General features: G+C 39.8%; 1 protein-coding gene, 1 long non-coding RNA gene, 1 other non-coding gene and 1 pseudogene across 7 annotated transcripts in view; 2 read left to right on the forward strand and 2 right to left on the reverse strand.

Annotated features, from left to right (window-relative positions):
* The window catches only part of LOC146478098 (uncharacterized), a 46,854-nt gene that overhangs the window by 11,058 nt on the left and 10,569 nt on the right, over positions 1-25,227 (reverse strand). For 2 of the 5 annotated variants that reach the window (XR_014865249.1, XR_014865245.1), the window contains exons 2-3: positions 9,533-9,602; positions 7,393-7,712 (exon numbers count right to left, since the gene is read on the reverse strand). This is a non-coding gene — a long non-coding RNA (uncharacterized LOC146478098). Of the gene's footprint in view, positions 1-7,392; positions 7,713-9,532; positions 9,603-9,696; positions 9,883-23,939; positions 24,268-25,227 lie in introns of those variants that run through there. The other 3 variants (XR_014865247.1, XR_014865246.1, XR_014865248.1) reach the window with 2 other exon arrangements.
* LOC146478100 (U4 spliceosomal RNA) lies at positions 2,679-2,808 on the forward strand (annotated as a pseudogene).
* On the forward strand, positions 15,820-15,958 carry LOC146478101 (U4 spliceosomal RNA). The gene has a single exon (XR_014865273.1). It is a non-coding gene; the product is annotated as a U4 spliceosomal RNA (small nuclear RNA).
* The window catches only part of LOC146478102 (exoskeleton protein RP43-like), a 31,720-nt gene continuing 28,797 nt past the window's right edge, over positions 22,305-25,227 (reverse strand). The window contains exon 7 of the transcript XR_014865243.1: positions 22,305-22,770. The gene's annotated coding sequence lies outside the window, so the exon portion shown is untranslated. The remainder of the gene's footprint in view (positions 22,771-25,227) is intronic.

Raw genomic sequence — 25,227 nt, forward strand, 5'->3', positions numbered from 1 at the left:
TGTTCTAAGTTCTATTTTCACTGGACCCTGTTGACCTGAAGCTCAATTTTTTGTCTATTGGAGCATTATTTTGTTGTTAGTTCTTTTTTTCTCTCGACCAAATGATGTGAGACGCTGCGTATGGCGCAGGTCGGCCCAAAACTTTTCCCAATACCCCGCAAGACGACTTGAGATACAGTCGGCTTCGCAATTTTTGGGGGCCGAGTGTGGGCCCAATCAACGCTATAAAAACAAAATAGTTTTCGACTTGCTTCTCCACAGAAACTTTGGAATCCACATAACAATAAATTAAGGGACCTTGAGTCAAGCGACGGCGGCAACGAGAACGTCAGTAAACAATAGCTTAAGTTGCAAATCACTAGCTCTGCTTTATGAAAGACGTCTAGTTCGAGCAAACTCGGAAAGCGCTTCAATCAAAGCAAAGGGATCTAAAACGGAAAGGCAAGGCCAACAAGCCTCAATGCTTCTGCTGTTTAAGTGAGGAAGATATTCAAGTTCTGTATGAAAGGATCTCTTGGGACGTTCCACGGCAGAAGAGCTTTTAAACACTGTGTCAGTGGTTAAACAACACAATCCATTTCGGGTTACGAGGCTGTAAGGAGCACAGAGAAATGTGTTGGGGAGACGTAAAACTTTGCCGTCAAACCTCCCTACAGGGCGGAGTACCTCGAATTTAATGAAAGAGAAACCAAAACTACTCGTTCAGGATCCGATCATTGGAATGTAAGAGCCATGGCACCGAAAATGTTTGCTGTGTCGAACGACGAGAAAAGTCCAGTAAAGGCCTACAAAGTCTACGCAGAAAAGCGACCCGCGGAAATAAAAACCGACGATGCACCGTTTTATTTGGCAGTTAACAATGTAAAATCTGGCTCCGGCAAACCTAGGTTCAAAAAGGCTCCAGACCGTGTAAATAAGCTTAACTGATACTTTAATGAAAAAAATGACACAGAAAGCCGGACTCGGGCCAAACCTCAAAAACCACGGCGGCAGAAAAACTATGACTCAAACTTAGGTCAACAACGACGCGCTGCCAACTGATATTATGCAACTGTCAGGACACAAAAATGTTCAAAGTATCACTAGCTACTCTACCGTCTCACAGAAACAACAGTTGAACATGTCTCACACTCTCGCTGGACTGAGTTCGGGAGAAATAGCTCCCCAGTCTGGCTCTTATCCAACATTTCGTCCAACTTTTTCTCAGCAAAGCAAGCAAGCTGCACAGCATTTCGTTTCTCTTTTTTCGGGTGCTGTTATAAGCGGAGGACATTTTAGTGTGGCAATAAACACTTTAAATCAATCGCCCACTCTTTCAGTGCGAGAAGAAAACTCTAGCAAAACTTATAAAAGAATTAAACCACTTGATTCGGATTCTGACTAGTGTTTGTCAATTCAAGCATGCGGATTCTGATAAGCAACATATAATGAAGACTCGAGTTTTCACCTCTGTATTTCAAATTTTGAACTTCCGTAGAACTATTTCGACATATTCTTGAGATGTCTTATTTTATTCTAACTAGTTCTGCCCTTTAACGGCAATTTTCCTTGATAATTTAGATGTAAACTATTTTACAAGGAAGCCATTTCAGTGCAACTCTCGAACTATGAGGCGGCTTGACCGCGCGTTGCTTTCCTTTGAAAGAAAATAAAGATATGTTTATCTTGGAGTTCTGTTCGCTTATGAATTTCGGTATGTATATAATAAATAAGTTATTTCACGGTTAATTCGCTTGTACGATTTTTATTCACTCTTTGTGTAAAACAAACTCACTCGCCGCGCTCTTTCTTTTGTTTTACACAACTTGTGAATAACAATAGTACGCGCACACGAGCCGTGAAATAACCTATAATTATTACATCAGTGAAAACGGTCTTTTAAGGACTTATCAGGCTTATCAGCATCGTATGGGAACAACTTTACCTTAGGATTACTGAAGTGAGAATTAAACGCGTACAGCTGAGCTTAGTTGATGAACCAATTGTTAATTGTACTTGCTTCTGTCCAAATCGATTTACAAATTTATTAAACCTTGAATTTTTGTCATGGAACACTTGTGCAAAGTTCCGTCGACTCTAATGGGTTTCCGATTTATTTCCTACGATCTTTCGTATATTTTGGGTTCTCTTGAATTTATCTTGGGCTTCATAAACGGCAGATTCGCCCTTGTGGGGCGTGTCCACCTGACTGGAGAAATTTAAAAGCACATAACCAATACTGCTTGAGCTAATGCCATTCATAGTTTTAAAAGGAACCCACCGTTCTCTCACTTGTGGGACATCCTTGTTAGAGACAATGTAGGTCTAGAAGTCTTTGATAGCCTATCTAGAATATAGTTACATAAGTTTGAAAAATGTTTCAACATAACTGCTTTTGGGATCTTTGTTAACAAGTATATGTGAATTCTTTGGGAAAACTAGGATGTCCATCGGACACCCGTCTAAATAGTCATCCAAACATTCAATGCGCATGCTTATATCTGTTGAGCATGTTACACACTGGGAGCATTAGCTTTAATATCCTCCAACTTGTTATTTTTAAAGATTTCTGTATTTCTTAGAAAAAAAACTCAGCGAAGTGTCGTCGCAGACTCAAGACTCGTTATAATGTCTTATACATCCCACATGTGAGAGAATGAGTCATTCGAAAAAAACTCTGATCCAATAAAAGTCTGCTCAGCTTTGCGCAGTGGTATTACCGTAGCCAGTGAGGTTCATCCGAGGCGCTGATTGAAAACTTTTCCCAATACCCCGCAAGACGACTTGAAATACAGTCGGCTTTGCAATTTTTGCCGGCCCGTCGACGGGCCTTGTAGAAGTTATGAAAAAAAAAATGTTACCAGCAAAAATAGAGAGCAAAGTTGTTTTGTTTACGTCCGTTATGTGAGGCTCCCTGTGTTTGGTTTAGGCACGCTTTTATGATAAGGTTCGAAAATAGCTATTTTATGGAGGCGGTGCCGTCGGTATCTCGGTGAAGTTGGCGACCTGGTGCCCTTCGATCTGATTATGGTGAACCCAATAACCCAATATAAGAGTGATCAAGGAGGCTCTCACACGGAAATCTTGTTAAAAGACCTTATGTTATTTTGTGTGACATAAATGCTAGCAAAACGTGAGCGTGACCGAAGATCACGTTGCTAGGGCTACTTGTTGTAGTAAAAGATATTAATACGTATAGTCAATATTAAAATGTTCGGCAACAGAGTTTTCCAGTATCATCTTCCTTTGGAGATCTCTTAAAAAGCTTGGCAGTGCTTGTTTTTTCAACCCACTTGTCGGTGTTTGGAAAATCGGATGAAGAACTCTTTCTCGTGTTTTTCCTATCACCCTAGGCAACTGTATACAGCGAAGAAGCGTAATATTTCACTGATTCCTCGCGAAGCGGGGTTCCGGCAACAAGGTTCCAGTTTGCGGAAACTTATTTACAATGTTGGCAGCGGTTTTTCTTGAAAGGCCAACACGTGCAGGAATTGCTGCTTGTCTAACACCAGAAGACCACAAGGCAATTATTCCCTCCCTTTTATCAACCGAAGTCGTTTTTTTGCAATTGATATAAGCCATTTTTTAGCGCCGGTTGAAATGTTTCATAGATCTCGCGCTAGACAGTCCAACGGTGAACCGGAACTGAAAATTAGAATTTGTTCGCGCCGGTTGCCAATTGATCGCGCCAGTTGCAAATTTCGTCAAGCAGACGATCCCAAGGGTAAAATTTCCTCCCTTTTTGAACCGAGGTCGTTTTTCTACAATTGATATAAGCCAATCTTGACCGTATTTTTTTTTTGGCGCCGGTTAAAATGCTTCAGAGATAGTCCAACAGTGAACCGGAACTGAAAATTACAATTTGTTCGCGACGGTTGCAAATTGCTCCGAGCAAACTGCCAATCAAAATACCAACATTGCGACAGAAGTTTGCAAAGTTGCGAGGAAAAGAACATCCGGTTTGACTGTAAGTAGTAATGTATTGCACACGACCCCACAAGCTTTCAGCCGTTCATATACATCGTGTATAAATAAAGGCAACCTACCTAGTACCTACCTACCCTACCCTACATATTCTTATCATCAAATTATTCTGGGCGAATAGTGTTTTCACTGTAGCATAATATTTCAAAGGATTGTCTCCTAACCTTTCACCTTTTGGCCTTAATTGTGGGCTTCTTCATTTATTTTTCCAAAGACAACAGTCGAGCTCACACTGGCTTGACTCGTACTCACGTGAGATTTTGAACCAGTATCATGTAAATGAGTAGCAGGAACTTTGTTTATATGTTCAGCCATATTAGCATAAACGACAAAACTAGCTGAAATGCACTCTATAAATATTATTGAAAGAGCTCGGTAACCTTTATAGTACTTTCAGCTTGATATGGTTAACAGGATTTGACTGATACAGAAGCCGATTAAGATTTTACAACTGGGATAAAGTCGTACCAGTTTGGAAGTCGTAGTGGTATCATGAAAACACCCCCTTACCATATCACCAGCCTTTATCAAAATTTTAGAGTTTATTCTCAGAGTATAGCTTTGGGTTTGTTGCAACAAAAAATACCTTAAAAAATTATTACAATCATACGCACTTTTGTTGTTGTTGTTGTTGTTGTTGTTGTTGTTGTTGTAGTCCATCCAGGATAGCGGAAAATAAAGACGTTTGAACAAATTCAGTTCAATATTTGATTAATGTTTTAAACTGCAATCATTTGGCAGTTGTTCCAGACATCCTAGATTGGTGCCATTACACGTTTTTTAAGTTTGTAGGGACATTTCAAAGTCTCAAAATATTTGAGAAGCTCAAATACATGTAGATCTACCCTCATACCCGCCCAGCCTCAGGAATAAACTCTATACAGTTATACACAATCTATAAAAATTAAATAGTGGGTACAGTGGAATAAACATTTTATATAGCTTAGTATAACTAGGATTGTACAATAATGTTAGGTTTGTTTATATCTCTTCCCAATACAATTTCAGGTGGAAAGAGAACAACTTAATAAAAGGTATAAATAGCGAGAAGACTTAGATCGCTTTATCAGAATTGGCCGGCTAGAGAGAACTGGTTCTCATTGACCAAATGAATTTAAGGCAAAAGACCGATGCGAGCGCGCGCGATCAACCGCGTGGGTCTTGCGTGTCATACGCGACTCCTGCATGCAGTTCGCAAATAGATCAGTAATAAAGCCTTCGACGGTACCTTAGCTTATCTTGATCATGCAAGGAAAAACTCAAATATACTGAATGGAGGTTTTCTTAACGATCATTCTGAGCTGTTGGAAACGTTTTTCATATGCCATTGGGTATGCTAGCTCTGTGGCATTTGTTGAGGATTTCTGTCTTACCGGCTCGGATTAACTGCAAGATAAATGCTATGAAGACATAGGATCCGTGGAATTCGTAACTCGTGATTTCATGGTCATGCTATTTATCTGCAGTAAGATTGCAGGGTGTTCGTTTATGACGTATATGAGACTAAGTCTAATAGATCCACGTCTTTACAAACTTGATCATTGTTGTCTCTTGCTTTCGAGAGCTTTGGCCTCTTGCAGTTGTTCTTTTCAGCTCCGTTGCCTCATGACTGAAAGACAAGTAAGTATGTTTTTGTTGGTAAGCCCGCATCCGGTAGATATTAAAAGCTAAGACAGTCGGTAACTGTCATGCGAGTCTCTAGGATGCTTCAGCGATTTCTTCTGACAAGTGTTTAGTGTTGTTTCTCAGGCAAGACTGCAGTTTCGATTCTAAATGAATCTCGTCAGTTGCCACTGAAAGTTCTGAGAGCAGTCAGAGCACATGCTCGGCGCCAGTCCCGGGGGGGATACTCTCATATGAAAGGGGCAGGCATGCTCGTCGTCTCGCTTAGGGGAGTAAATTTCGCATTTTGGTCTCACTTAGGATGTTCTGGGAAAAACGCCATTATATTTAGCCGTGAAGGTCTCGTTTAGTGTTGCACGCGAAGTAATATAAAAATATATATTGGTCTGTGTTTTTTATGGTCTTTTTGGGGGTCAAAAAAAGCTCTTACCACGCCCACATTGGTTTCCTTTAGGGGTTTAATTCTAAATTTCCGACGAGCATCCCCGCCCCTTTCATGTTCTCCTCTCGGGGCTCCAGTGTTAAAAAGTCCCTGGGGAACTCTCATATGAAAGGGGCGGGGATGCTCGTCGTCTCGCTTAGGGGTGAAAACGTTTGATTTTGGCTCACTCAGGTGTTTTGAGCAAAACGCCAATATATTTAGCCGTGAAGGTCTCGTTTGGGGTTGCACGCGAAAAATTACTGTATTTGTTTTTGTCTGTGTTTTAAAATGGTCTCTTTTAGGGGGTCAGAAAAGTTTGGGCCATGCCCAGATTGGTCTCCTTTAGGGGTTTAATTGAAAATTTCCGACAAGCATCCCCGCTCCTTTCATATGATTACCCTCCCCCCCCCCCCCCCCCCCCGCCGGGTAAAAAGTATTAACAGGCCAACGCGACTCCTACAGTTCGCAAATAGATTTGGTGGTGTTTGTTTACTTGCTCAATGAACTGCTAAAATATGTCGTCTATATATCGTTTCCAAACGAGCGGTTTTAACGCACTTCGGTTTAAAATCTCTTTTTCAACTAGCCATGAAGATATTTCTCAAAAAGTAGGAAAAAAAGGACATAACTGTGTGATAGTATCCTCCCCGTGCATTTGTTGGGCATTTTTCACAATGTCATCGTCTGTTCCGGGTGCCAGGCATTTGATAGAATCGTGAATTTCACCTCACAACAACGTCGAACGTTTCAATACCTATTTTTATTCTAGAGGACACATTACAGCGTCTAGACGAACTTGGGCAAACATTTGTTATTTGCGTGGTATTAAAAATGCGTCTATAGTATAAAGACGGGCACAAGACGTATTAATGGAAGTTCGGCCAAGACAATGAGGTAAAGTGGAAAATATAGTGATACATACGGGTAGAAAATAACTGAAAGTGTCATCAGAATGGATGATGATCAAAGAGATGGAAGAAGACCGTCACATAAATGGACGAAACGAACGTAAAAAGTGCGTAGAAAAATGAAATAGGTTTTCATCAGACATTTTCAACTGAATAAAACTATTATTGATTATCTGTATTTTTTACAAGATTGATTGGCGTGAACATTTTCCCTGCACATACAGTGGAACCCGGCTCTACAATTTTGACAACAAGTTCTAGTTTTCATAGGCTTACACTGAAATTCCCACATATCTTAATTTGGCCTTGCGGAACGTGACTAACAAAGTGGATCAGAACATTATCCACTCTTTAAAAAATCAGCCACAGATCCGCTCGGGCATAAAAGAGCTAGCACACGACTGCTGTGCTTTTGGGTCTACCATCTTGGACGCAAATGCACAGGATACAAAATAACGCGGCAAACGAAAACGTAACTTGAATATTTTAATTTCATTCAATCTTTCTTTTACAAGCTCCTGTGATTGAACACGCTAACGTGCTTAAGACTGTTCGATTAAAACTGCGGCGGGAATTTCCATGAAAATTTGTGAAGAAATTATCAATTCTTTAAGGTAACGATAATGCATGTTATGCCATTCAAACTACTAATCAAAACGTTACCCCTATGGACCCCCTATCTTCTACAAACGTGTAGCTGGATAGACACCCTGTGCTGTGCCGCATTTTTATCTTCTCCAGCATCAAAAATGCTGCAGGCAAATCTCCAGAGACTTTGGATTCCCTTGATAACGGACCTAGGAAAACGAAAAGAATGAAATAAGACAATGATTGTGCTAATTTTTAGTTTGATTTTAACACGTCATTTTTGTTTTAAACGCAATGAAGAAGCTCAAATGTTATTCACCTTTAATGGTGAGACTCTTGACACTTTTATTTCTGTTACAAAAAGTTCTGTATGCAAGGACAAGTTCTACGACGATTGTAAGCTTACGACCACTCAAGTTAAGGCTGATAACAATGATATTACCATGTATACGTAAATTATATTATGATAATACGGGTGAGTGAAGTCCTGAGAAGGACTGTTTGAGGTGACATTGACTGACATTTCGACTACCCAAGCGGAAGTCATCTTCAGAGTGTGGAACGTCAGTAGATGGTATAAATTTCGCTGGTTGTTGACCTGCTTGGTCAGCGAAGCCGAGATCAGTTATTGGTCGTTTGTCAGTAAGTCGTGATGTTATTGGCTGTGGAGACTTTAAAAAGTGACTGCTGTTTTTCGACCCGTCTTTTGTTAGTCAAAAGTCCGTTGGTCTATTGTTAGTAAATCTGTCTATCAGTTTGTCTGTTTTGTTGATGTTGTCAATAATTTGTTTCTAAGTGCAAGTAGTCGTAGGAGGGGGGCATTGAGGTTTGCGGTATTGTGGTATTGGGCAATTTTTCATGCGGTTTTTCGGTAATTGATATCTAAAATTGCGGTATTGCGGTATTTTCAAAACTTGAGGGATTCGAGTCTTTAAACGTTTTAGTCGGTATTAAAAATTATTCTCCAGTGTTTTACGACCCTTTTTGATCCTTTTCCAGTTTCTTGTCGCTTCGGAAACGCTTCCAAACAGCTCTAAGATCCTCTCTAATCCGTCACGTGAGTTTGTGTTAGTCATATTACATGAAACGTGATAACAATTTGATCGTTTTAACAACCAATTAATTAGTTTGCATTTTTGACAAGATCCTTGTAAAGTACACAATCACATAACAATTGAAGGTTGCAGCTGGAACCACATAGATATTTTTATATAAGGTCTATAAGGAAATGAATGTGTTACTCCCTAGACCTCTGGGCCTTCACAAAATACCCTGTTCATGACTGTGAAAAAGAGAGGAAAGACGTAGACGCTGCGCGAGGAGGACCACTAATAGAGAAGGCGTTTGTCAAGACTATTTACAGTGCACCAAGACGATGTAAGGAACGCTGTTATCTGTAAAAACATCCGCCAAAACGCATTAACGTAAATGACGCCAGTAACCAAGACACTCGGCTCTCCAGAATGTAAATTGCTGATGAACATTGAGTTTGGAAGCGAAAAATTGCACTTCGTTCTATCACACTGATTAGAAAAGTGAAGCAATAAAGGTAAGTTGATTTTTGTTCACTGTTAACCAACAAGCTACTGGACGTTGCTTTAGTACCGGTCGTTACTCATCTTGCTAAAACGAATTTAACTTTAACACTCGGAAAACAAAGTCTAAGCGGATATTTGCGCGAAATTTAACGAACAGAGTAGCGGTTTCGGTATTTTATTGCGATATTTGGCATTTCTTCTTTTTTTTTTTTTCGATATTGCGGTATTTGTCAATTTTTTTGCGATGTTGCGGTGTTCAGAATCCTTCAACTTGATGTCCCCCTCTTGTAGACAACGGTTGAGTGACGTTTGTTCTAAGTTAGTAAACTAGCATTCCAGAGGGAGTCGTTGATAATAATTTCTACTGTAGGTAACGCACTTGGCAGAGCCCCAGAGGATTCTGTGGGTCGTTTGTTAATGTCGATGTGTGGCTACTAGGAATTTTCTTTCCTGACGTTTTCCTCTGCTTTTAAAAACTATTTACAGTTTACCTTTGGACTTAGTTGTTGTTTTCGATTCCTCTTCCACCGTTTCGGGTGAGATTTCGTCTTGGTTCACAATCTGCACAAACATAAAAAAAGAGGAACAAGTTATGGAAAAAACTAACTAAAATAAAAAGAAGTCGTTGAAGCAGTTTTCGATTTACAGCCTGTACCTCGCCCTTTGCAGCAGACATTCTTGCACAACACTGATGGTGCGAATTTCTTGCCTGATTGTTTGAAAACTGGATACTGAGAAAAGTATCGCTGCACGCACTTTCAAGGTTAAAACGCTTCTGGCAACATTAATCCTGTGTTCGAGTTTTGTGTTGTTTGTCTTGTGATTTGTGACAACATGGGACTTTTTTGATCGTACCTTGTGATAACTGAAAGGTAAAGTTTTAAGTGTTATATTATCAGCGTTGCCCACCTAGACCGGTTTGTGAGGGATGCAACGGTTTGAAAGCTGAATACCCGTAACGTTAAAAGCAGGCCAGAAAATTCGAAACTCGAATAAGTAACGTTGTTTTCAAGTGACGTTTTCTTTGGTGTTATTGTCGTCGCTGCTTAAAGGGGAAGTATCATGGGGTTTTTGATATCTTTTGCTAAAAATAATGAAATAAGACCTTCTATCACCTGCCAAATAATTCTAGAATGACGAGAGGAACGAAATCAACTGAATTCTTGAAAGAAACAACTCGTCATCTGTTCTAGCGCATTTTGGAAACAAAAATGCTAGAACTTGAAAAACATTAACCTAATATTTTTCAAGTTTCAATCCAAACCGGCCTACTCTGTCTCTTGCCAGAGGCACTAATCGACAGTTTTATTGCACTGGGGTGATAATTTATAACAAACTTGACAATTATTTCGTTGTTTCTGCTGACAGTCAAACATTTTTGGGTTTTGAAATGACAGCAAATTTTCGTGATACTTCCCCTTTAAGCTTTTCTTATAATAAGGCGGGGACTCTCTTCTCGTTTTTCACGCACGCACAGTATCTAAGGCTATGTTCACACGGGACCGGTTCCAAATGGTTCCGATCTAAAAATGGTGACAGATAGGCCTTTTGTTCACACTAAACAAAAACAAGAACAAGTTCAGAGTTTCGAAATCCTTGATTCCACCCCCACTTAATTTCAAATTAAACTGAAGGAGGCTATGTATATAAATTGGAAAAAGCCCAATTTAAATCAACAAGTTCATCATTCAACCTGGCTCTTAATTACGCTTTAGGCTTTATTTTCTTTACTTTGTTACTCACTGAAATATGTTCTCTATTTTTGTCACTTAATCATAATTAATTATGCATGTTTCGCGAGTTGTTATATAGTCTTAACGGTTTTTTTTTTTTTAATATTCTGTAACTGACGATGATGTTTGTAACAAAGAAACATGACTCTTACAAATTAAAAAAAAAAGGCGTAATCTTCTTAAAAAGCCTAACATTGTGGCAACATTAATCCCGTGTTCGAGTTTTATGTTGTTTGTCTTGTGATTTGTGATAATATGGGACTTTTTTGATCGTACCTTGTGATAACTGAAAGGTAAAGTTTTTAGTGTTATATTGCAAGGAGCTACAAGGGTTACCCGCCTAGACCGGTTTGTGAGTGATGCAACGGTTTAAATGCTTAATACCCGTTTTTGGCCAGTTAAATTCGAAACTCGAACTTTTAAGGGTAAAACGATAATGGAAGTTTCTAAAATTGCATGTTCAACCATGATTTCAACTCGTTCAACTTTAACAGAAACGGCGAAGTACCCAGGATTCGCCAGGAATCAAACTGGTGGGAGTGGCGTTCAAGTAAAAATTAAATTTGGTCATTTCAGGTTGTTGTTTTGCAGAGGATGGCAAAGAAATTTACCAACTGATTATATTTGAAACGCACGTGCCGAGCGATTGTTTTTGCTCATTAAGCGGTTTGTTTTGTGGCGTTGTCGTCGCCGTCACCGTTGCGTAATAAATTAGTTGATTCAGTGAACACACTGATAAATCTACTAAAGTACAAGTTCTGTAGCCTGTGAATAGGCTCCCAAGTTAAGTGGTGACGATAGGGCGAAGACAAAAATCGAGCACAGTGAGGAGGGGGTGGTAGACTGTTCACAGTCCCCCTATTTTTCCGTGGGATTCTCGAGACGATGGAATCGCCGCCATCTTGGTTTGTAAAAGCGAGCGCGATCTGGGGAGAGTGTCTAAACTACCGAGGGGAGCGGGAGTGGGTGTTAGTATAGTCGGTGAGGGGAAGTGTAGTTTAGACACTCTCCCCAGATCGCGCTCGCTTTTACAAACCAAGATGGCGGCAGCTCCATCGAAGCGTACCGGTCTCGAGAATCCCACGGAAAAATAGGGGGACTGTGAACAGTCTAAGGGGGTGGGGGAGGGGGAAGTTTTGTTAGGCGATGTAACGGTTTGAAAGGTGAATACTCTTTTAAAGTAGGCCAGAAAATTCGAAACTCGAACTTTCGAGGGTAAAACGATTATGGAAATTTCTGAAATTACATCTAGTTGCATGATCGAATTTTGTGTTGTCTATCATATGATGGTATTATATTACTAGCGTTGCTCTATCCATCTATCAACGGTTTGAAAGTTACTAGTTTAAAGATGGCCGTAAATTGGAAAGCTGTAACAGGTCATTAGGCCTCCCTCTTCAAATAAAGCCATTGTATTGCATTTCATTGTAGGCCAGAATGTTCGAAATTCGAACTTTCGAAAGTAAAACGATCATGGAAGTTGTTAAATAAAGTTGTATGTTACATGCATGATCGAATTCTTGTGCAATTTGTCATATCATTGAGGTCTTTAACTTTGTAGGCCAATTAGTACCAGGGCCGTAGCCAGTATGAGGCGAACCGAGGCACTTGCCTCAGTCATTGTTGACAAATTCACAAACAGTTAAGTAAGTAAAAAAAAATGTTAACGTAACATGATATTATGTTGAATGATAACGCGAATCAGGCAGTGCCCTGAATTACAGGTGAGAAAAATTAAGCAAAAATTCATGCCAACCAGGCAGCGGCTTCCCAAAAAAAACTGTCTTGTTTTCATGTGTTTTTCCGCCATTTCTCGAGTCTCCTGTCTTCTCTGTTCTGAGTGAGAAAAATCTATCAAAATGCAGCGTTCTATCAACAGCTTTTTTCAAAAAAAGCGGAAAGTAGTTGCTCTCATAACATGCTTTCAGTTCTTCTCAATAATCGAACCAAAATTTAACCTTGTTTTGGCATTACTAGTATTCAGCGAAGCAACTTTGTCTTTCATTCCATCTAGTAGAGATGGTGGTGTCAGTGAAAAAGCCACGGAGATGGTCGGAAAGAAGTTGTAGAGGCAAAAACCGGACAGGCGGCAGCGCCACTAAGTACAGGAAGCTGTTCGTGCGAGCGCAGGTTAAGCGTTCTCGACAGGTTGAGGACCTGGAATAGTTTTTCAAGAAACATTTTTCCCATACGGTATAACTCAGAAGCACTTGAGATTAAGGTTGTGATTAGTGGAAATGGTCTTCTTTTCGAGAATATAAAAATTAGTCTGGGGCTTTTAACTTCTGCACGAAAAAAAGCACGCTCTATGTCGAGAAAATCAAACTCCACTTGCCAACACAAATAATCGAATTTTTTGCAAGTGAGAAAATTGTCACAAATTATATTAACTGTTTTTTAATAAGCCATTTCCGACTTTCAGTGAACCTCATTATGAAATGGAGGCTAAGTGCAAAGCTTTTTCATATGAAAATTAGTTTTGTTTGCATGTGAATGAAAACTAATTTTCATAATAAAAACTTTGCACTTAGCCTCGCTTTCATAATGAGGTTCAAAGCAACTCGGAAATGGCCTATTCTTATCTGTTTGATTTGCTACAGACATTACTTGTTTTCAATAAGCTTCTAATTAATATTGTGTTTTTGGTTCTCTTTTCAGCGGAAGAAGAAGATGAACGTGTTTAGACGCTGTTTTAGGTGTCTTTGGCCAAACGAATTTAATTGAAAGCTTACTTTTACTTATGTATTTTAAACTTTTGTTATTTTGCGTTTTTTTTTTCTTTTTGTTTATTTGTTGTTGTAATGTAGGTTTCCGTGTGTAATAATACTCTGTTGTTTCTATTCTTTCGCCTTCGAAAAAACAACCACAAAAAAAAAAACACAAAAACAAAAACAGATCATGTGCTGAAAATGACTAGATAATGACGGCAATCTCCTTCTTGATCAATATGAAAAATATGGTATGTTTTTTTTTTTCTTTTCGTAGTCGAATTTTACCCATGCTGATATCTTACAGGATGGACCCTAAATCAGTGGCATTGAAAACAGATCTTTTATTAATCATTCTTCTCTTCTTACTTTTTCAGCGTTTCTTTTTCATGATCATTTTATTTTTCGTTTTCCCATTTCTTGCTAGACCATGTGCACCACTTGTTCCATAGATTCTTTGCTAACAAACAGTTGATGGCGCTCCACGCACGTCCTCTGCAAAACACAGTGGCTATGGGAAAATAGTCTAGGAAGTGGAGCGGTTTGGAACACGGGCGGCTAACTTGTATCAAGGTTTCTTTGTTTACCAAAGTGTAAGCCACAACAGTTTATGGAACAGGTAATTATTATAATTTGTGCAAAAACCAGGAAACGAAAACAAACAAAACAAAACTGCTGAAAAATATAAAGGATTAAAACTACACAAGACAAACAAAACCCTCACAAAAGCCAACGGCGTGCCGCCAACTGATATAATGCAACTGTCAGGACACAAAAACGTTCAAAGTATCACTAGCTACTCTACCGTCTCACAGAAACAACTGTTGAACATGTCTCACACTCTCACTGGACTGATTTCGGGAGAAATAGTTCCCCAGTCTGTCTCTCCTATTCCGGAGAAAAGAAAGCACGAGTTTGACGAACTCACTTACCCATTTCGTCCAACTTTTTCTCAGAAAAGCAAGCAAGCAGTACAACATCCCCTGTCTCTTTTTTCGGGTGCTGTTATAGGCGGAAGACAAACTAGTGTGACAATAAACAATTTAAATCAATCGCCTACTCGATCTTTCAGTGCGAGAGGAAAACCCTAGCAAAACTTATAAAAGAATCAAACCTCTTCATTCGGATTCTGACTAGTACGTGTTTGTCAATTCAAGCAACAAGAAATGAAGTCTCGAGTATTCACTTCTGTATTTCAAATTTTGAACTTCCTCAGAACTATTTCGACATATTTTTAGGATGTCTTATTTTATTCTAACTAGCTCTGCCTTTTAACGGCATTTTTGCTTGATAATTTAGATGTAAAGTATTTTACAAGGAACCCACTTTAGTGCAACTCTCCAACTGTGAGGTGGCTTGACCTCGCGTTGTTTTCCTTTGAAAGAAAATAAAGATATGTTTATCTTTGAGTTCTGTTCGCTTATGAATCTCGGTATGTATATAATAAATAAGTTATTTTACGGTTAGGTTGCTTGAACGATTTTTATTCACTCGTTGTGTAAAACAAACTCACTCGCTGCGCTCGTTCGTCTTTTTTTTTTACACAACTTGTGAATAAAAATCGTTCGCGCTCACGAACCGTGAAATAAGCTATAAACACAAATTTATTAAACCTTGAATTTTTGGAATGGAACACTTGTGCAAAGTCCCGTCGACTCTAATGGTATTTCCTACGATCTTTCGTATATTTCGGGTCAGCTCTTGAATTTGTCTAGGCACGATTACCGGCCGCTGTTCAGAAAAATGCGCCCGCACTCACAGACCGAACCTGGGAGACGGCGGATTTCGAGCCTAGAATTTGTCTTGGGCTTCATAAGCGGCAGATTCGCCCTTGTGGGGCGTGTCCACCTGACTGGAGAAATTTAAAAGCACATAACCAATACTGCTTGAGCTAATGTCATTCATAGGTTAAAAAGGAACCCACCGTTGTCTCACCTGTGGGACATCCTTGTTAGAGACAATGTGGATGCGAAGTCTTTGATGGCCTATCTGGAATATAGTTACATAAGTTTGAAAAATGTTTCAACATAATTGTTTTGGGGATCTTTGTAAACTTCCTCAAGTTTACAAGTATACGTGAATTCTTTGGGAGAACTAGATGTCCATCGGACACCCATCTAAATAGTCATTCAAACTCTTAATGCGCATGCTTATATCTGTTGAGCATGTTACACACTGGGAGCATTAGCTTTAATATCCTCGAACTTGTTATTTTTAAAGATTTCTGTATTTCTGTATTTCGTAGACTCAAGACTTGTTATAATGTCTTATACGTCCCACATGTGAGAGAATGAGTCATTCGAAAAAAAAGACACCCTGATCCAATAAAGTCTGGTCACCTTTGCGGAGTGGCATTACCGTAGCCAGTGAGGTTCATCCGAGGCGCGGTTATTGCTCATTGAAATCTTTTCCCAATACCCCGCAAGACGACTTGAAATACAGTCGGCTTTGCAATTTTTGCCGGCCCGTCGATGGGGCCCTGAAGAAGTTATGAACAAAATCTTACCAGCAAAATAAAAAAAGCAAAGTTGTTTTATTTTTGTCCGTTATGTGAAGTTCCCTAGGCACGCTTTCATAATAAGGTTCGGAAATAGCTATTTTATGGAGGCAGTGCCGTCGGTATCTCGAAGAAGTTGGCGACCTGGCGCCCCTCGATCTGATTATGGTGAACCCAATAACCCAATATAACAGTGATCAAGGAGGCTCTCACACGGAAATCTTGTTAAAAGACCTAATGTTATTTTGTGTGACATAAATGCTAGCGTTATGCGAGCGTGACCGAAGGTCACATTGTTAGGGCTACTTGTTGTAGTAAAGAAATTGATACGTATAGTCAATATTAAAATATTCGGCAACAATGCTTGACAGTGCTTGTTTTTTCAACCCACTTGTCAGTGTTTGGAAAATCGGATGAAATACTCTTCCTCGTGTTTTTCCTATTACCCTAAGCAACTGTATAGCGAAGAAGCGTAATATTTTATACTCAATTAGAGCACGCGATTCACTACTGGTGCCACGTTTTAATACACGTTTTCTGATGAAGGACTCTGTCGTACACAGAGGCTCTGTTCGTTGGAACATGCTGACTTGCAAATATACTGATCTTGTTGATTCAAGCCATTATAATCTTGCCAAAAAGCTCAAAACTTCGGAACTTTTCAAGGCCGTTAAATTCAACGTATTATTACCCTTGACCACTGGCTTCGAACTTGACAGGATTTGACTGATACAGAAGCCGATTAAGATTTTACAACTGGGATGAAGTCGTACCAGTTTGGAAGTCGTAGTAATATCATGAAAACACCTCCTTACCATATCACCTACTTTTATCAAAATTTCAGTGTTTATTCTCAGAGTATGGCTTTGGGTTTATTGCAACAAAAAATACCTTCAGAAATTATTACAATTATAAACACTTTTGTTGTTGTTGTTGTAGTCCATCCAGGTTAGAGTTAAAAAGTGTTGACGGGCCAACGCGACTCCTGCATGCAGTTCGCAAATAGATCTGTGATAAAGCCTTCAACGGTACCTTAGCTCTGCTTAATTATTTTTATCTTGATCATAAAGGGAAAAACTCAAATATACTGAATGGAGGTTTTCTTAATGATCATTCTGAGCCGTTGGAAAAGTTTTTCATATGCCATTTGGTATGCTAGCTCTGTGGCATTTGTTGAGGTTTACCGGCTCGGATTAACTGCAAGATAAATGCTATGAAGCCGGCACGGGATCCGTGGATTTTGTAACTCGTGATTTCATGCTTATCTGCATTGAGATTGCAAGATGTTCGTTTATCACGTATATGAGAGTTCAATAGATCCGCGTCATTAGGAGAAAGCGCTAAATATATGTCATCTATGAAGACATAAGATCCGTGGAATTCGTAACTCGTGATTTCATGCTCATGCTATCTATCTGCATTGAGATTGCAGGGTGTTCGTTTATCACGTATATGAGAGTCTAATAGTTCCACGTCTTTACAAAGTTGATCATTGTTGTCTCTTGCTTTGGAGAGCTTTGGCCTCTTGCAGTTGTTCTTTTCAGCTCCGTTGCCTCATGACTGAAAGACAAGTAAGTGTGTTTTTGTGGGTAAGCCCGCATCCGGTAGATATTAAAAGCTAAGACAGTCGGTAACTGTCATGCGAGTCTCTAGAATGCTTCAGCGATTTCTTCTGACAAGTGTTTAGTGTTGTTTCTTGGGCAAGACGGCAGTTTCGATTCTTAATGAATCTCGTCAGTTGCCACTGAAAGTTCTTAGAGCAGTCAGAGCAGATCATGCTAGGCTCCAGTCCCGGGGGGGATACTCTCATATGAAAGGGGCAGGCATGTTCGTCGTCTCGCTTAGGGGTGTAAATTTCGCATTTTGGTCTCACTTAGGATGTTCTGGGCAAAACGCCATTATATTTAGCCGTGAAGGTCTCGTTTAGAGTTGCACGCGAAGTAATATAAATATATATATTGATTGGTCTGTGTTTTTATGTCTTTTTTGGGATCAAAAAGCCACGCCCAGATCATCCTCGTTCCCAGAGCCTACGATCTTTTGGTCAGCGGTTGGATCGTAGGCTCTGGTGACAGCCGTTTCCGGATGTCGTGAATTTCACGACATCCGGTAGCGCACGCTCAGTCGGTGATAAATTACAATTGTGCTTGCTCAGTATTACGAAACCGGAAACATTTTGTCGAAGGATTGTCAACACAACCGAAGAACGTTCCAGGTTGTGCACGTGAGGCGTTGTGAGAGTGTTTTCATGGCCAATTTAAAAGGGATTTTAACTACCCTTCTCGCCGCTACTCTGAAAAACCACAGCCTACGTCTTCGATTAACGGCTTCCAGGCGTTATTTTTAAGGTTACTTTTAGGGAAGAAAGGTTGAATTTTTCTCAAATAATTTTTTTTTAGATATGGTTGAAACAAGAAAGGGATGCAAAGTTTCGTGAAAACGGCCGTTAGAAATCTCAAAAAGAACGCGAGCTATCTGAAAAACAAAGTTTTGTAGGAAAAGCGGTGAGCGAGTGATGGTGTCATAATCCAATTTATGCGGGATTGTGTTGACATATTACGCGGCAAAATTTACCCGCGATCTCGAATAACCGTCAAATTTGCCTATTTTTGCCACCGTGTTCATCGCATGTCACGGCGTTGTATGTAAAATTTTACTGCGAAACAGCGTTCCATTTTGGATTCAAGCATTGCGTAAAAGGTTGTTATGAAGAAAGCGAAACTAGAAAAGTCGCCTTGGGTGAAAGTCTAGAAAAAAACGGGGCCAAAGAAGGTCAAAAAATCATTTGACGAAGCCTAAAAACTTCAGCTGGCGGAGAGCGACAAGGGTTCTTTGTACAACCAGTCAGATTTTCTTTCAAACCCATCCTCGTCGAAAGACATCAGGGCAAGCCGGATAAAAATAACTGCCTCGGCAGCAGAGAAATTCGAGGACAAGAAATCGGATAGTGGAGAGTCAAACATCAGTTCGGAGTCCGAAATCGAAGATGCCGGCAATAATTCAGCCACTTTCGCCGTTGTTGACCGGCTGAAAATAAGCAGCGAACTTTAGCGCACAGCCTCGTGTACTGATAGCGGTGAGAAGTGCGTGTCTCTTGTCAACTCCGCTGGGGCTGCCAGTTTCATGTTCTGCGTCTATCTGCCGTTTTCTTCTTTGTTTTGGTTTCGCCGGTGGCTTTCTCGCGCCAGACTTAACTTTTCCCATAAAGAAATCGCTTTACAAAATTACAGTAACACTAAATGCTTCCGCGGGGAATTTCGATTGTTTCTTTTTATCTACAGAACTCCCCAGGGAATGCTTCTTTGTGTTTGATTGGCCGGCGGCGTGAGCGCGTTGACAAGTATTTTAATGAGGTGCGAAAACTCTGTAAATGTTTCACGGCCGAAAACACGGCTTTTGTTTTTGCGCGAATTCCCCATCTTCAAATGAATTAATAGGGTATGTAGATTTGCCGGATTTCAACGAAATTTGGCCAAAATGGTCATCAGATATTAATGCATCAAAGAGTGTCAGGCTTTTACGAAATTCAAAATATTTTTCCCGTGACGTGTTAACATCTGACGCGACTACAAAAATTTTCCATTGTCCATCTTTAGGATGGGTTTTCTCACAAACCAATAGGAATAAAGAAAAAGCCTGACACACTTTGTTAGCCTATTATCTCCTGATTGATATTGTGCAGTCTGTTTAGTTGTGCGCCTTTACGTGAGAGTGGGTAATTCAGTTAGGTACACGTCGCTAGTATTGAGTTTGCAGGCCTCTAAGCGCTTATGTATCCAATTAAATAAAAAAAACATTGATATTTTCGCAAACTTCAATTTATGAGCTTTACAGTGATATATAGTTTTCCGTGGTTTTATCAAAAACAGCGCGCGTAAGCTAGATTTTCCTGAAGGCACTCGCGAAACATGGAAGTAACCTTAAATAATTCAACAACTTTTTCGTTGTGGATACAGTCGTGGTTGTATGTTTACACCCGTCCGGCCCGGTTAGTACTTCTTACTTCGGTCTTGATCTGTTACGCCTTGTAATGCGAATGACTTCGGAAAAAAGTCAACCAGATTTCCGAAGAATTAAGGAAAAATTACTCAGAAGTGGAACTCAAAAGCCGAATTAGTTTGTCTCATCTATCGGTTAAATTATTCACTGAATTATTGGAAACGAAACGTGTCAAGAAATGTTTTAGTGGTTTCTTGTAAATGTTGTATAAATTTTATACATTCTGCACCGCTGTTATCTGTAGTTGTTGTGGAATATTGTTATCGGACTTTCACCTTGTGTCATAACTGTAATGTTTAAAGTGCCCATATCGGAAAAATTTTTATTTTCTTATCTGAATCTAAACATCACCCTAAGAACTTCAGTGAAAAAATTTTTCGATTTGCATAAAACGCGAATTTTTTATGAATTTTATAAGACGTTCAAATTTGCCGCCATTTTGGCCCAGGATTCGCATTAGTCTCCTCTCGGTTTAGCAAGAGCTGTGACGTAGATTCAGGAACACGTGACTTCAGCCTTTCTCTGGATCTCACTGAAAACAAGTCGCGGTATTTCTGCACGTTTCTCGAAAATGCCGGAAAGATGTGTTGCAGCGAGATGTGGAAACATCAAAGACGAAGCAAATGGAATAAGCATGCACAGGATTCCTTTCTTTGGCACTACATGCCCGCAAAGACTGAGGAGGCGAAAGAAATGGATCGATTTTATGCTGGAGCGGAGGAAGATGTGGACGCGCGCCTGGAAAGACCTCGTCCTTGTGCTCGATGCACTTCAATGACGAAGATTTCACAAGGCTGATGAATTCAGGTTTAAACTTAAAACGTGAACTGAAGTAGGATGACATCGCGTTTGTGTTTATCCTTTAAAACAGCTAAGCGAAAGGAAGACGAAGACCGAGAGACACCTTCGAAGAGGAGCAGGGAAAAGCGAATGGTAAGCTTTCGATGCTGAATATTCACACCCGCTTGTGACATTCTAAGCGTTGTAACCTTCTGAGGTTTATAGTTTGACCTCACTGTTAACTCAGTCGCAAGTTTTATAAAATATAGCGTAATTGTTTTGGTATATATTCTCATAGATCGTGAGATCCGCGAAGTTTCGTTGAGACCAAGCTCTCAAAAAATACTAGCACAAATGCTACCACTGATGTAAATAGTTCGATGCGAGAACGGTCGCACTCGGCGGACACAGAAAACTGCAGCAAGAATTCAACGAGCTCAAACAAATATTGTACACACATGTGTTGCAGAATTCTGCAAACAATAAAAATGTTGAAAAGTATAACAGCTTTATCTCTGAAAACCTAACCACCACAACGGGGGTTCAAAATAAAAAAGGGCACAAAACAAATAACAAGCGCAAAGAGCGCAGAAAAAAATTGGCAAAAAAATGGATTGAGATACAAAGAGAAAAACACGAGAAATTCATGAAGAATTTTTCAAACAAACAACTTAGCGACAGCCTGTTAGCGTTATTTCTAAAGGGCTCAAATTTGTCCCGACACCGGTGACAGACACGAATTACTGTTCTTTTATCCAAATCGCTAATTCTTTGCGCTAAACAGAAAGTACTTTTCGTCTATCGACAAAATGTTTACATTATTTGTTCCCTTATATAGCACGATTGCAAGCGTCCCACCGGAATTAAAGACCAATGCGCAGAAGCGTAGCATTTTTCACCTTAAAGCGCATCAGGTTTTCGACAGCCAATGAAATAAAAGATATTTTTGGATGGACCCAGAGCCACTCGTTCAACAATTTAAAAGCAAAAACGTTGGGGCTCTGGGGACGAGAATGCGCCCAGATTGGTTTCTTTTAGGGGTTTAATTCCAAATTTCCGACGAGCATCCCCGCTCCTTTCATGAGAGTCAGGCTCCTCTCGGGGCTCCAGTGTTAAAAAGTCGCAGGGGGACTCTCATATGAAAGGAGCGGGGATGCTCGTCGTCTAGCTTAGGGGTGTAAATGTTTGATTTTGGTGTCACTTAGGGTTTTCTGGGCAAAACGCCAAGATATTTCGCCGTAAAGGTCTCGTTTGGGGTTGCCGCGAAAAATTACTGTATTTTTTTTTTTTGCCTGTGTTTTAAAATGGTCTCTGTTAGGGGGTCAGAAAAGTGTGGACCATGCCCGGATTGGTCTCCTTTAGGGGTTTAATTGAAAATTTCCGACGAGCATCCCCGCTCCTTTCATATGAGTTCCCCATTATCCCCCCCCCCCCCCCGGGTAAAAAGTATTGACGGGCCAACGCGACTCCTGCAGTTCGCAAATAGATTTGAAAAAGAACTTTCTGAAGTCAAATTCACAGACAGGAACTGTCTGCACTTAAGCAGAAAAACAAAGCCGCATGTAAGAGAATACACTCTGTTTTTTGTCTTTCTAAGAACGTCTAATTTTGGAGCTGAGGCTGAACGGTCTTATATTTTTTTGCGATTTGAGGCTGAAAACGTTCTTAAGATTTTCTTAAATTACATGGTATACACTACATGTATTGCAGTAAACCGCAATGCAGACGTGACCAGGAAACCTATCAAAGTCTGAGATATGTTATCAAGAACTGCTGATTATGACAAACCGAGATGTGTGTCACCATTGTTAATGTTATACAAAACATGCCCTGAAGTATTTTGGTTAATTTGCATTTGTTACCTTGATTTTATATACCGATTAGCAAAATAAAAACGTTCTTAATCGACTCTCAGCCTGAAGAATGTTCTTAACTGTTCTTAAAATTTTGGTTAATCTCAGCCTCGACGTTCTTATAAAAAAGGTTCTTATAAATAAAACAGAGTGTACTCCCTTTGTAACGCAATACCATCCAGCACTACCTAGTATACCGAGATTAAAAAATATCCTGATGGAGAAATGGCACCTTAAACAAAATCAACCTACTTTCTTAACTGCGTTTGATGAAGCCTATTTTGACCCTTGGTGGGTGGCATGAAGAGAATTGCGTATATCAAAATGTTTCAGTAAGTTTGAAGTGCTTACCGTGAACTGAATTGTTTCTAAATCTTTCCCCTTTACAAATGTTTGTATCCACAAATGTCGTTTTAGTTTCTGAAATTTCAGCCATAAATTTATTGTGGGGTGGTGTTTGTTTGCTTGCTCAACGAACTGCATTATCTCCTCTCTGTTTAAAGTCTATTGGGAAAATATGTCGTCTATATATCGTTTCCAAACGAGCGTTTTTAATGCGCTTCGGCTTAAAATCTCTGTTTCAACCTTAACCATGAAGATATTGTTTAAAGAGTAGAAAAAAAAGTAGATGAGTATGTGATAGTATCCTCCCCGTGCATTAGTTGGGCATTTTTCACAATGTCATCGTCTGTTCCGGGTGCCAGGCATTTGATAGAATCGTGAATTTCACCTCACAACAACGTCGAACGTTTCAATCCCTATTTTTATTCTAGAGGACACATTACCCGTCTAGACGAACTTGAGCAAACATTTGTAGTTCGTATGGTATTAAAAATGCGTCTTAGTATAGTATAAAGACGGGCACAAGACGCGTTATAGAAGTTCGGCCAAAACAATGAGGTAAAGTGCAAAATCTAGTGATACATAAATGCAGAAAATAACTGCAAGTGTCATATGACTGGACGATGATCAAAGAGACTTAAGAAAACCGCGGCGACATTTTCAACCGAATAAAAGTACTATTGATTATCTGTATTTTTTTACAAGATTGATTGGCGTGAACATTTTCCATGCACATACAGTGGAACCCGGCTCTACAATTTCGACGACAAGTTCTAGTTTTCATAGGCTTACACTGAAATTACCACATCTTAATCCGGCCTTGCGGATAGTGACTCTGACAAAGTGGATCAAAACATTATCCACTAGTTAAACAATCAGCCTCAGATCCGCTCGGGCATAAAAGAGCTAGCACAAGACTGCTGTGCTTTTGGGTCTACCATCTTGGACGCAAATGCACAGGATACAAAACAACAGCAAACGAAATCGTAACTTGAATCTTTTAATTTCATTCTTTCTTTCTTTTACAAGCTCCTGTGATTAAACACGCTAACGTGCTTTAAGACTGTTCGATTAAAACTGCGGCGGGAATTTCCATGAAAATTTGTGAAGAAATCATCAATTCTTTAAGGTAACGATAATGCATGTTATGCCATTCAAACTACTAATCCCAACGATAGGTCCCCCTATCTTCGTTAAACAGGGTGTACATGTAGCTGGATAGACACCCTGGTTTGTTCGGCACTTTTATCTTCTCCAGCATCAAAAACGCTGCAGGCAAATCTCCGGAGACTTTAGACACCCTTGATAACGGACCTAAGAAACCGAAAAGAATGAAATAAGACAATGGGTGTGCTAATTTTTGGTTCAACTTTAACGCGTCATTTTTGTTTTAAACGCAATGAAGAAACTCTAATGTTATTCACCTTGAATGGTGAGACAGACTCTCGACACTTTTATTTCTGTTACAGAAAGTTGCGTATGTAAGGACAAGTTCTACGACGATTGAGAGCTTAGGACCACTCAAGTTAAGGCTAATAAGAATGATATTACCATGTATACGTAAATTATGATCATACGGGTGAGTGAAGTCCTGGGAAGGACTGTTTGAGGGGACATTGACTGACATTTCGACAACCCGAGCGGAAGTCATCTTCAGAGTGTGGAACGTCAGTAGATGGTATAAATTTCTCTGGTCAGTTGTTGACTTGATCGGTCAGCGAAGCCGAGATGTTATTGGTCGTTTGTCAGTTAGCCGTGATTTTATTGGCTGTAGAGACTGTAAAAAAAGATTAGTACGTTTTGACCCGTCTTTTGTTAGTCAAAAGTCCGTTGGTCTATTGTTCAGTAAATTTGTCTATCAGGGCCGGTTGTTCGAAAGCCGAGTAACCTACGATTAAAAGTTAATCGAGGTTTTCATCTCGCTTTTTAAAAGTGCTTTTAAAGCCTAATTGCAAGCTAGAGGTAAAGAAAAGTCTAAGTCAAAACTGCGGGGCAGAAATCTCGAAAAATCTTTATTGACTAGTAATTAAACTTGAATCAATGTTCACGTTAACCCAGGATTAGTTTAATCAAGCTTTCAACAACTGGGCCCGGTTTGTCTGTTTTGTTGATGTTGTCAATAAGTCGTTTCTAAGTGCAGGTAGTTCAGAGGGGGGCATTGGGGTTTGCGGTATTGCGATATTGGGCAATTTTTCATGCGGTATTTCGGGAACTCTTATCTAAACTTGCGGTATTGCGGTATTCTCAAAACCTGCGGGATTCGGTTTTTTAACG

This window comes from Pavona decussata, unplaced genomic scaffold, assembly GCF_977016875.1.
Source record: "Pavona decussata unplaced genomic scaffold, jaPavDecu1.1 SCAFFOLD_67, whole genome shotgun sequence".
Taxonomy (NCBI): Eukaryota; Metazoa; Cnidaria; class Anthozoa; order Scleractinia; family Agariciidae; genus Pavona; species Pavona decussata.